At 50.0% G+C, this 12,255-nt stretch overlaps 1 protein-coding gene across 1 annotated transcript in view; it reads right to left on the bottom strand.

Annotated features, from left to right (window-relative positions):
• Window positions 1–12,255, bottom strand: part of LOC142290218 (uncharacterized) — a 145,342-nt gene that overhangs the window by 106,618 nt on the left and 26,469 nt on the right. The window lies entirely within an intron of this gene.

The following is a 12,255-nucleotide window of genomic DNA, read 5'->3' as shown; positions in this document are numbered from 1 at the left end:
GTTCAATCAGAAGGCGTCCGCGGGTCCTTTCCAGCCAGGAGATGTAGTGTTGAAGCGGAAGAGGAAGACCCACAAGCTGGATGATCAGTGGGAACAAGTTCCTTACGTCATACAACCCACAGAATGGGGAGATGGGAAGGCCTACCAGGTCAGTCGTGACCAAGGGGGCACTCTGGCCACAGTTTCCCGGGACCATCTAAAAAGGTGCCCACCAGCATTGAGGGCAGAGGCTGAAGTACCAGTTCCTCCACCAGCAGAGAAGGCAGCAGAGGTAATCCACACTGTAATGGGTGACTTCCCAGCAAACTGGCCTACACAGAACGGCGCGGTGATTCTTCCAGTGATACTGTTCCCACAACCCGTGGATGAAGAAGTAGTGGAAACGGTCAACCGTGAGCCAGAACCAGTGCCAGTGCCCAGGGATGAACCTGTACCCAGCTCCCCTATACCTCCGCCTGCTCCACACTATAGCAGGGAGGAGGAACCGATTGTTCCCTCTACCCCACTGTCTAGCCTCACTGACACCGGGCCCCAGAGGTCCACCCGTCCCAACCTAGGTAGACCCCCACTTAGGTACAGGGAGACCGTCCTGTGAGTAAAAGGGGTCAGGGAATGTAAAGTTGTTTGTTTGTTTGAAAGTTCTGCTGATGATAAGATGATTACCGAGTACTTCACCTGATTGTCTGCTTGATTTGCAACCGGCCGGAGCCGGCACCGTTGTCCCCGTGGGGACCGTTTAAAAAGTTTGCATGGGAACTATCCATGGACAAGCCCGTGAACTTGCAGGGCAACCACAAACGTTAGTGGCTTGTAAATAAGTTGTTTTACCGTTACCGTTTCCGCAATGCCGCCTCCGGAGAGGCAGGTTGGAGGGAGGGCCCTCAGCAGAGCAGGCTGGGGCCCAGCCACCAAAGGAACCGGTGGCTACCCTCTGGAGGGGAAGGACAGATCCCGCTCGGGTACCGTGTGCTGGACTGTGGGTCAAGGGGTGCTGCCTGGGCTTTAGGGGCAGCATCAGGGCCAGGTTGCTTGGGTGGGAGAGAGCGGAAACCGTAACCGTAAATCGTTTGCAACGTTTAAGAAATGTGCCTCCCGTTATGGGAAGATTCATTAAAAATGTAAATATGTTACCGTTTACCATGTTATATTTTGCAGAAAAATAAAACCGGTGTCTGCATTTTGCTAAGGGGGAATGTGACGCCCTGGGCAAGCCAGGGGTCACAGGTCATCACACCACCACACCCTACATCCCAGTGAGGAACACCAAAGCTAACCAGAAATCCTTGTTGCCTTCCTCCAGAGGCTGATGTTCACACCATGGGGGTGGGCCAGGCGGTTGGCTCCGCCCACCGAGGAGTTCGCAGCTCTGGAGGCGGGAAGAACCATGCAGTCAGCTCAGGGGGAGCTTGAGTGAGGAGCTAAGTGGAGGAGTAAACCAGGAGTGAAGTAAAGGAAGTAAAGTGGTAAAGGAGGAAAGCAAGAGTGGTGACAGGAAAGAAAGAGAGTGGAAAGCCTGAAGTTAGTCCAGCTGAGTGCAGGACAGGGTCAGCAAGGTCAGCAATGGCGGTGACTGTCTGGAGGGGGACCGTTTGGAAGTTCCTGGAAGGACCGCGGACGGGTAGTGGCCCGGCGGTCTGGAGCAGTGTACCAAAGGACAGTCAGCACCAGGGCAGGGGCCTCTCGGACCCTGGCAAGGCTTGGAGTCGCCAGAATTTGCCTAATCCGTCAGTGAAGGGGACGCAGATCCCCCAACAACCAAGTCCCGATAGAAGGCAACAGCCCAACCATTGTAGCAGAAACACCGCCGCCGCCAGGGCACCAGTTTCTCAGGGCCAGCGCCTGCGGGCAAAGAGTAGAGCTCCTCCGGTCCAGCTTGAAACCGGGGAGCAGGTTACCAGTGGGAACCCATCGCTACCAACACAGAAACAAAGGTGCAAGGAAAAGGGACATCACCGTCACCTACTGGGAGAGCAAGTGCAGCCGTCCGTGGGAACCGTCTTTCCAGCCGTGTGGTTTACCGTAAAACTGTGTCAACGTCTCAGGCTGAGTGAGTACCACAGTGCCGCAAGGCACAGCGCTGCCCCCGCGTCCCTGCGCCCACCAGGCCCTGCATCTCCCATCTCATCACCGGGCCCCGGGATCCCCAACCCCTACCCACGGAGGGGCAACGCAACACCTGGCTGCTCCGCATCACCATCCCCGGGATCCCCATATTGAGCAGCGGTGGTGAAATCACCACAACCGTGGGTGGCGTCACGGACAATAAACTATCCCCACACCCAACACCCGCCTTTCACTCACGGGCGAGGAGTGCCGCTCGAGAACCCCCGGGATCCGGCCCACACCTCGAGCCACCACTGAGCAGCAGCCGCCGGACCCGAGCAGAAGGGGTGAGCGTAGTGTGCTGACACCCTCCTCCCCGCCCGCGACAACGGTCGTTCGTGCGTTTCACACGCAATGACATCGCTAACGAGGCCGGATGTGCGTCACGATTTCTGTGACCCCCAACGACATCTCGTTAGTGATGTCGTTGCGTGTAAAGTGGTCTTAAGGACAACTTCTTTAAGAGACCTACAGAATATAAAATAAGGGACTTGTGAACAAGAATTGATGTAGATATAAAGATATTAACAGGATATAAAACAAAGGACATATTGTAAAGTAACCAAACATACACTGTAATTAAAAGTAAGCCCCAACTATTACAATTTCTTTTGCACATAAACTTTCTATATAATTTAAAAAAAATGCAGAAGTAATTTTGTTGCTCATTTACATGGGACATCTTGATGATAAAATGTATCTACTCTATCAGTTGATTTTGGTGTCAAGTAAAACATTCCTAGAATTGATTCTTGTTCTACTTGCAGTTGTTTTTTTTAACAAAGAACTTGATCAAAACCTAAGTAATATGGATAGGCTGCTGCTGCTGCTGCCCTTTCACACTGCGTTCATCTCCATGCTCAATGTTCCCGTTAGGGCTTCCATGTGAAGCCCCCTGAAAACGGGATTTGAATGTATGTGCTGATGGGTTATTGACTATAATGGTGCAGGTGTAGTCACGGTGTGCTCTGTCGTGCACCTTTTTCGGGTGTATACCCCTATTGGAGGTTGACACACAGACGAAGTAGACTGAGCCAGGGTGTCCTCCTCTAGTAGGTGTATACTCCTGAAAATGGTGCACGACAGAGAACACAGTGACTCCGTCTGAACTCCATTATAGTCAATGGCCTTATCAGCGCATATGTGCGAATCCAGTTTTGCAAAGATTTGGACATAAGCCCGCACGAGACCACTGAACGGGGAGAGGATAGCAGTGTGAAATCTTCCTAACACCACAGTCTACTGCAGCAAAGGCAAATATAGACAAGCAGCAGGGCATATTGCACCAGCAACATATTGAATGCTCCTCATAAGACCTTCTCTCTTCACTGCCATTGTAATGAATACATTTTAAACCATATGTAATATTTGCTTGAGGATTATGTAAAGTTTTCCTAATACAGATATGGTTCCTGCCTGTGCAATCCAAATTTTCAGAATGATTTATAATTTAATATAATTTGCACCTGTCTGGCAGACGTACCTAATAAACCTCCTGGGAGCGCATCCAGTACATGAGAGCAGATGGCTTATTTGTTAATGAGTGAAATTTCTACAGCTTTTTTTTATTTTTTTTTATTTTTTTTATTCTAATGAATGGGAGATTTTTTTTCTTGAATTATGGAAAATTCCTAATTAGATTTGTGACTAAAATAATTGAAGTCTTAGAAATAATTAATAAAGTGATATAGAGAGATTCATTATATTACTGTAATACTGTATTAGGGCTGGCACAGTGGGGTTTAGTTTAGGAAACCTGGGCCACAATTGGTTGCTGTGTGTAAAAAGAGGCCATTTTGATTAAAGAAGTGCTTTGGGAAATTTATCAAATTAAAGGGAATGCGTCATTAAAAAAAAATGTTTAATAAAAAAATATAAAGAATTAATGATAATACATGTTTAATAGTATAAAATTAGAAATCTGATTTTACAAAAAAAGAAAAAAAGATTGTATCACAAATTATAGGATTAGAAAGATGGCTATGTGGACTGTATCGCATATAATAGGATTAGATACAAGGCTATGTGTACTCCATCACACGATAGGATTCGATACACAGCTCAGCATACTGTATCACACATGATAAAATTATATGCATAGCTCAGCAGCATCAGACATGATAGTATTAGATACAGACCTGGATGGGTTACAGACATGGATGGGTATTTTGGGGTTAATAAAGTGGTGAAAGAGGGTGGGGTTTTTTGTCTTTTATTCCAAATAAAGGATTTTTTCGGGTGTATGTGTTTATTTTCTTTAACTTACAGGTTAACCATGGAAGGTATCTCGGGGAGACGCTTGCCATTATTAACTTAGGACTTAATGGCAGCTAAGGGCTGCTCCCATTAACTCCTTATTACCTCGATTGCCACCGCACCAGGGCAATTCGGGATGAGCCGGGTAGAGTCCCCTTCTGCACAGTATCCACATCCTCCTTGGTTACGGATCCCTGTTCTTTGGTGTTGCTAAGATCAGAGCCAGTCAAAAGCCTAGAAACACTTTACACCACACCCACCAGACACACCATTGGGGGGCCTGAAGGAAATAGGGCCACCCACTTGGGGGTTGGTAGGGGAAAGTGAAAAAGTGAAGAGGAGTGTGGTGTTCGAGGTAAAATCGTGAGGAGGTCAGGAGCAGGGCTCCTTTAGTACTAGGTGGCAGACGTTAGTCTGGGCCTGGTAGGAGCTGGAACCCCGGTCGCAGGGGATCATGTCAAGGGGCATGGATCTGCTGAGGAGGGCAGCTGGCGGCCTTGAGCCATCTCCGGGCAGGGGCCAGGGAACGACGGGGTACGCGGACCCTAGCCCAGGAAGTAGCTTTAAGCGTCCTGGTAATTTACCCGATGGGGGTGAAGTCTTCAGGATTCATCCCTCACGCACTCCAAAATCGGGGTAGTAGTGCACCGATGGGATAGGACTTTTCCCAAAACACAGTCTATCAAATCCCAAGCGTGAACCCTGAGAGCAAGCTCACTCCGTTAGCCATATGGGTGAGCGGGACCCGACTAGTTCCACACTACAGGGTTCAAACAGTGAAGAAGGTGCCACGGAAAAGGCCACAGGCTAACAAGCAACACAAAGGGCACGGATCCAAGGGTGCTCCCTCCTTGCTGCAGCGGTGCTCAGAATTCTGATTTACAAGCTGTTGGTGTCAGTGTTCTTGGACTGAGTGAGTACGCACAAACCCTTTCCTCCCCAATGGCACCCATTTGCTACACTCATCGGACCCAGGGGCACAACCCCCTACCCACGGAGGGGTTAAACACCTTGCTGCCATATCACCGCCACCGGGCGCCCCAACAGCAGCAGTGATACTCCATATTACCACGCACCATGGGTGGCGTCACGAACTTCCAAATCCCCTGTACATATCCCCCTTTTCACTTCGAGTGTGCACGCGATCCCCCCTCTCGAGTCCGGAGACCCCTCGAGCCACCGCGGCTCCGGATCCGAGCAGCTCAGCCGCTGATGCGGGTGTGGTACATAAGGGTATGTGCGCACGTTGCGTTTTGGCGTGACAAATATTCTGCAGCGTTTTGTCACTGCATGTGCGTTTCAAAACACATCCAAAACGCTGCGTTTTGGATGCATTTTGAATGCAGAATGGTGCGTTCCCACTCGGCTCTGGTCCATCCCCATAGAGCAGGGGTGGGGAACCTTTTTTCTGCCGGGGGCCATTTTGAAATTTCTAACCAACCTTCGGGGGCCGCACAAAACATTCAACTTGAAAATTACCCTAATATATTTGGTCAAAAAATTAACTCACTGTGGTGGCTGGAGCTTCTACTCTTTGGTGCAGCTGTAATATTAGGCGATGTTGATCTTGTTGCTTTTTACAACTGCTTTTCCAGGTTTGAGTTGGCTGAGACTGCTGTATATACATCGCAGGGGAGGGTTGGGAGGAATATAGATCACTGGGGAGGCTGAGGGCATAGACATCACTGGGGGGTACATACATCACTGGGGGATATCTACATCATTGATGGGGAGCACAGACATAGCTGGGGAGCATAAACATTTCTGGGGAGGGCTGGGAGGAATATACATCACTAGGGAAGCAGCAGGGCATAGACGTCACTGGGGGTACATACATCTCTGGGCGGCACAGACTTCACTGGGGGTATATACACACCACTGGGTTGCACAGACATAGCTGGGGGGCACAAACATTGCTGGGGTTATATACATAGTCAAGGGCAGACAGCCCTTGGGGATGCCGGAGGGACACAGACAGCCCTGGGGGCACAGAGAATGATGGGAAAGGCTGGAGGCACAGACAAACCTGGGGGATGCTGGGGGCACAGATGGCACAGAGACGGATGGGAGAGGCTGAAGGCACAGACAGACCTGGGAGAGGCTCGGGGCACAGATATCACTGGGGATACTGGGGGGGGGCACAGATCACTGGGGAGACTGGGGAGGGGAACAGAGATCACTGGGGAGACTGGGGAGGGGAACAGAGATCAATGGGGGAGGGCACAGATCACTGGGGAGACTGGGGGGGCACAGAGATCCATGGGGAGACTGGGCGGGGCACAGAGATCACTGGGGAGACTGGGGGGGGCACAGAGATCAATGGGGGGGGCACAGAGATCACTGGGGAGACTGGGGGGCACAGAGATCACTGGGGAGACTGGGGGGGCACAGAGATCACTGGGGAGACTGGGGGGGCACAGAGATCACTGGGGAGACTGGGGGGGGCACAGAGATCACTGGGGAGACTGGGGGGGGCACAGAGATCACTGGGGAGACTGGGGGGGGCACAGAGATCACTGGGGAGACTGGGGGGGGCACAGAGATCACTGGGGAGTCACAGATCACTGGGGAGACTGGGTGGGCACAGATCACTGGGGAGACTGGGTGGGCACAGATCACTGGGGAGACTGGGTGGGCACAGATCACTGGGGAGACTGGGTGGGCACAGATCACTGGGGAGAAATAGGGGCACAGAGCGCTTGGGGGCACAGGCAGACCCGGGGGAGCTTGGAGACAGTTAGAGAACTGGGTGAGGCTTGGATCACTGAGCGCTGGAGGTGGCCGTGGGCACGGAGAGCGCTGCTGGCGCGCACAGAGAGGAGCAGCCGCCGGGTACACGGAGCTGCCACCGGGTACAGGAAGCCGCCGCCGGGTATAGGGAGCCGCCGCCGCAGCCGGGAGAGCATCCGCCACCGGGCACAGGGAGAGCCGCCGCCGAGCACAGAGCGCTGCCCGGCACAGTAAGACCTGGGGGATGATTGGCATTTGGCAGTCAATCCTCTTGTTTGAATGTAGGGCACCTCACGCCGACTCCACCTACAAAGTACGTCCTCACGTAGGCAGTGCCAGCATGGGGACTTAGTCTTTCAGGTATAGGAAATGCAGCGTTCAGCGATGCGATGCGAATACATGTAATGCAATGCCTGAGGGCAATCATGCAGATGATTCTAATAGAGCATAAAAAAGGGGTATAGATAACCCCACAGGGAAGAAAAGAATGGTTACTTCCCTTTTAGCAGCATGCTCTGTATCGCCTCTACGCGTTTCCCCTTTCCATGATATAAGGATCTTCAGGAGGCTGGAGGATTGCAGTTTTTTTTTGTTTTTTTTTTTTTTTTATAAAACCTTTCAGGTTAAGATAGAGTGTCCACCATAGCCCTGTGCTCCCATAGGAAGACAGCATATGGTCATGTCTTAATCATCATATAAGGTTTTCCTCTAATTTAGTGTCATCACAAAAGAAAAACCATAACTGTTACAAACTTATAACCATGAAATCCAAATATACAAATCACACAAATATCTGTTTCCACTTCAAAAACTTCCACATCCCCTCTGCATCCAGTCCCTGGAGGATTGCAGTTATCAGATGTGAATGTAGGCGTAATCCATGGCTGTGTGCACAGATCACAGGATGTCAGGGTTTAAATCCAGCGTCAGCCAAGGTCACATGGACCATGCGGCCAATCACAATCATAGGCTACTGTGTCTTTTATGTTTTACTGCGCATGTCATGACAATCCTGGACACTAGAGGTCCTCGGAGCATGACTGCGCATGTGTGCACACTTTGCAGTAAAAGGGTTGAAGGAAATAATGAACGTGCCTGCGTGCACGTGAGGGGGCGGCATCAAAACAACAAACTGCAATGGCACCACCCACTAATGCCCCCATCGTCATAGAGACACTTGTGAATACTGCAGCAATAATGTGTCAGGTGATATTTAACACTGACATATTTGCCATACACATTGAGTGTGCCTGTATGTAATGCCAATGCACACATGCCTAAATAGCAACCATATAAATGTCCCCATGATGTAAGGACATAACTAAGTGCCCCCATATATTGGTTTCAGCACATGTGCTATCAGGCTACATAATTTATATGTCATAGTGGGCAGCAGTATAATTGTTGTTTATAAGTAAATGCCTTTTTCAAAGATTAACCCCCGACTGACCAAACAACTTTTTTTTTTGCCGCTATATATTAATGGTCAGAAAAACGTGAAACACAGAGACACAGTATAATTACCTTGAAACAACAACCTAAAAATAAAGGTATTTTTTATCCGTAAATCCCAAATCACAGGGCAATGACGGAGGGGTTTCCAATCCAGATAGATAGTATGAGTTATTAAATTACTATTCCATGACAAGCGGAACACAAAGAAATTCATCTTATTAAGAGCATAAAGATAGCAGTGTCTAAAGAAATGGGGAATATGTCAGTCTGTCATTTAGACCCAATGGGGTGTGTGTTTTCAGGTAATAGATCCACCGGCACTCTCTCTGTAAAATCCTTACATTCTAGTACTATTGTATGGCCATCCGTAGTGTGATTATTATTTTAATTCACTAACTATCCAGGGCAACTAGAGGGTGAGCCGACGTGGAACGGGGGCGCCCAAAACAGTTACGGCGTCATACCCTCCGTTGGTAGGTAGGAGCAAGGTCCCATAGGGTGCTATAGGGACCCCATCTATTTAGCTCCTCCCCTTCATCATCTATGCCCTTTGTGTGTTCACTATTAATGGGTGTCTAAATTTTAAAATATATCAATAAAAGTTTAATTTTAATTGAAATTGAGGTTTTTTGTTTTTCGTATATTGAACTCAATTGGTCCTATTGTATATGGTTTTTTCCGTCACTCAGGTTACCCGCAGCCACAGCTGTAGTCCTCCACCTGAGACAGCTGGAGGATCCAGCACTGGCCGCGGGTAACCTGAGTGACGTCACCACTGACAGCGCGACTCACTTCAGTTGCTCCATGGAGCTGACAGAGAGCGGTTGTGCTCTACGGTCGTTCCTGATGTGGTAGAGCTGAACGCGTCGTGGGACCTCGTGTGGATTACGTCGGACCTAGAGGGGTGTTTGGGGATTTTAATAAAGTGGTGAAAGAGGGTGATTTGTTTTGTCTTTTATTCCAAATAAAGGATTTTTTGGGTGTATGTGTTTATTTTCTTTAACTGACAGAATAATCATGGGGGGTGTCTCATAGACAACTGCCATAATTAACCTAGCACTTAGTGGCAGCTATGGACTGCCATTAACTCCTTATTAACCCGATTGCCACCGCACCAGGGCAATTCGGGATGAGCCGGGTAGAGTCCTGGGACTGTCGTATCTTATGGATGCGGCAATTCTGGTCAGCTGCTGGCTGATATTTTTAGGCTGGGGAGCCCCCCATAACGTGGGATTCCCCATTCTGAGAATAACAGCCTTCAGCCGTGTGGCTTTACCTTGGCTGGTATCAAAATTGGGGGGACCGCACGTTGTTTTTTTCATTTACTTATTTATTTATTTTACTGCATGATATAGACCCACCCACCAGCGGCTGTGATTGGTTGCAGTGATACAGCTGCCACTCAGCGTGGGGGCTCGTCTAAATGCAACCAATTATAGGCGCCGGTGAGCGGGGGAAGCAGTTAATAGGAGATGGAAGAATAAGCAGTCGGCATTTTCAAAAGCTGGAGAAGCTGCCAGAGCAGTGTGACAGCCGTGCAACGCCGCGCCGGTGATCGGTCAGTGATCGGTGAGTATGAAACATACAATTTAGGCTGCTTTCACAATCCAGTTTTTGCTGTGCGGCACAATCCGGCGCTTTGCAGAAAAAACGCATCCGGTTTTATTTGCCGCCGGGTGCGGTTTTTCCTCACAGACTTTTATTAGCGCCGGAGTGTGCCGCATGTACTCGCGTTTGAGCCGGTTTTTGCCGGTTGTGGCAAAAATCATCACTCCAGTGGCTGCACAGGACACAGAGAGGAACGTTTTTTACCAGCGGCAAAAAACCACATAGTTCCGCATGCGGCGCCGTGCGGCATGGTGCATAATGAAAGTCTATGCACGCCGAATCTGGTGGCATGCATCAAACGCCGGAAGCATGTACCGGATTCGGTTTTTACTTCTGAGCATGCCCAGAAGTGATATAAATTCATTGCTTGTCAGAAAATATCTCTCTCTTTGGCCTAAGAAAATCGGTGCGAGTGGAGTGCGATAAAACATTCCATTCCACTTGCACCAATTCTAGCCTGTGTGTCAGCACACGAGTGATTATTTTTTCAGTCCTAATCGGACCGAGAAAACAATCGCAGCATGCTGCGTTTGTAAGGCGAGACTCTTTGTCTCGCACCCATTCAAGTGAATGGGGCGAGAGAAAAATCGCACTGCACTCGCGGTATACCGGTGTACCATGCGTGCAGGGCAAGAATGGCAATAGCCGGCTACGGAGGAGAGAGGGAGAGAAATCCCTCCTTCCCCTCCTCCGTGCCAGCCCGCCCCTCCTGAGAGCCTGGCCGCCCCCCGCAGCTGAGGTCCGCTCGCACAGTCGGACCGCACTCAGATGCAGGGACACTAGCATGACACTCGGCTCCTGCTGTGCTGCCAGCACGAGCCGAGTGTCATGCAAGCATCGCAGTAGTGCCCCGTGTGGCCCCGGCCTCTCTCTCTCTCTCACACTCACACTCACTGACTCATTCACTCACTCTATCCCACTCACCGATCACTGGCGCGGGGCTGCAAGGCTGTCACACTGCTGGTGTCTTCTCCTGATTTGAAAATGCCAGCCACCCATTTTTCAACCTCGTATTCACTGCTTTCCCCACCCACCGGCGCCTATGATTGGCTACAGTCAGACATGCCCCCACGCTGAGTGACAGCTGTCTCACTGCAACCAATCACAGCCGCTGGTGGGTGTGTCTATATCGTGCAGTAAAATAAATAAATAATTTAAAAAAAACGGCGTGCGGTCCCCCCCAGTTTTGATACCAGCCAAAATAAAGCCACACGGCTGAAGGCTGGTATTCTCAGGATGGGGAGCTCCACATTATGGAGAGCCCCCCAGCCTAACAATATCAGCCAGCAGCCACCCGGAATTGCCGCATCCATTAGATGCGACAGTCCCGGGACTCTACCCGGCTCATCCCAAATTGCCCTGGTGCGGTGGCAAACGAGGTAATAAGTGGTTAATCATGGCAGGCGTCTATGAGACACCCCTAATTATTAACCTGTAAGTGAAAGTAAATAAACACATACACCCGAAAAATACTTTATTTGGAATAAAAGACAAAAAAGACCCTCTTTCACCATTTTTTTAAAATCCCCAAATACCCCTCCAGGTCCGACGTAATCCACAGAGGTCCCACGACGATTTCAGCTCTGCTACATGAAGCTGACAGGAGCGGCAGTAGAACACCACCGCTCCCGGGAGCTCCACGCAGCAACTGAAGGGAGTCGCGCTGTCAGCGGGGATGTCACTGAGGTAATGCCGGTGTATGTGCGGTGATGGTGTGTGCGGGAGTGTCGGTGTATGTGCGGTGATGGTGTGTGCGGGAGTGTCGGTGTATGTGCGGTGATGATGCGTGCGGGAGTGCCGGTGTATGTGCGGTGATGGTGTGTGCGGGAGTGTCGGTGTATGTGCGGTGATGATGCGTGCGGGAGTGCCGGTGTATGTGCGGCGATGATGTGTGCAGGAGTGCCGGTGTATATGCGGTGATGGTGTGTGCGGGAGTGCCGGTGTATGTGGGGTGATGATGGGATCTCTCTCTCTCTCTCTCAGCATAATTTAAAAAAAAAAAAACGGATCCGTTTTTTACCGGATTCGTTGCATCAGTTTTTACACAATCAGAGATGGATCCGTTGCATCAGGCACAAACCGGATTGTACCTGATTGCAAAAA

The sequence above is a fragment of the Anomaloglossus baeobatrachus genome, chromosome 1 (genome assembly GCF_048569485.1).
Source record: "Anomaloglossus baeobatrachus isolate aAnoBae1 chromosome 1, aAnoBae1.hap1, whole genome shotgun sequence".
Taxonomy (NCBI): domain Eukaryota; kingdom Metazoa; phylum Chordata; class Amphibia; order Anura; family Aromobatidae; genus Anomaloglossus; species Anomaloglossus baeobatrachus.
This window is presented reverse-complemented; position numbering and strand designations above follow the sequence as displayed.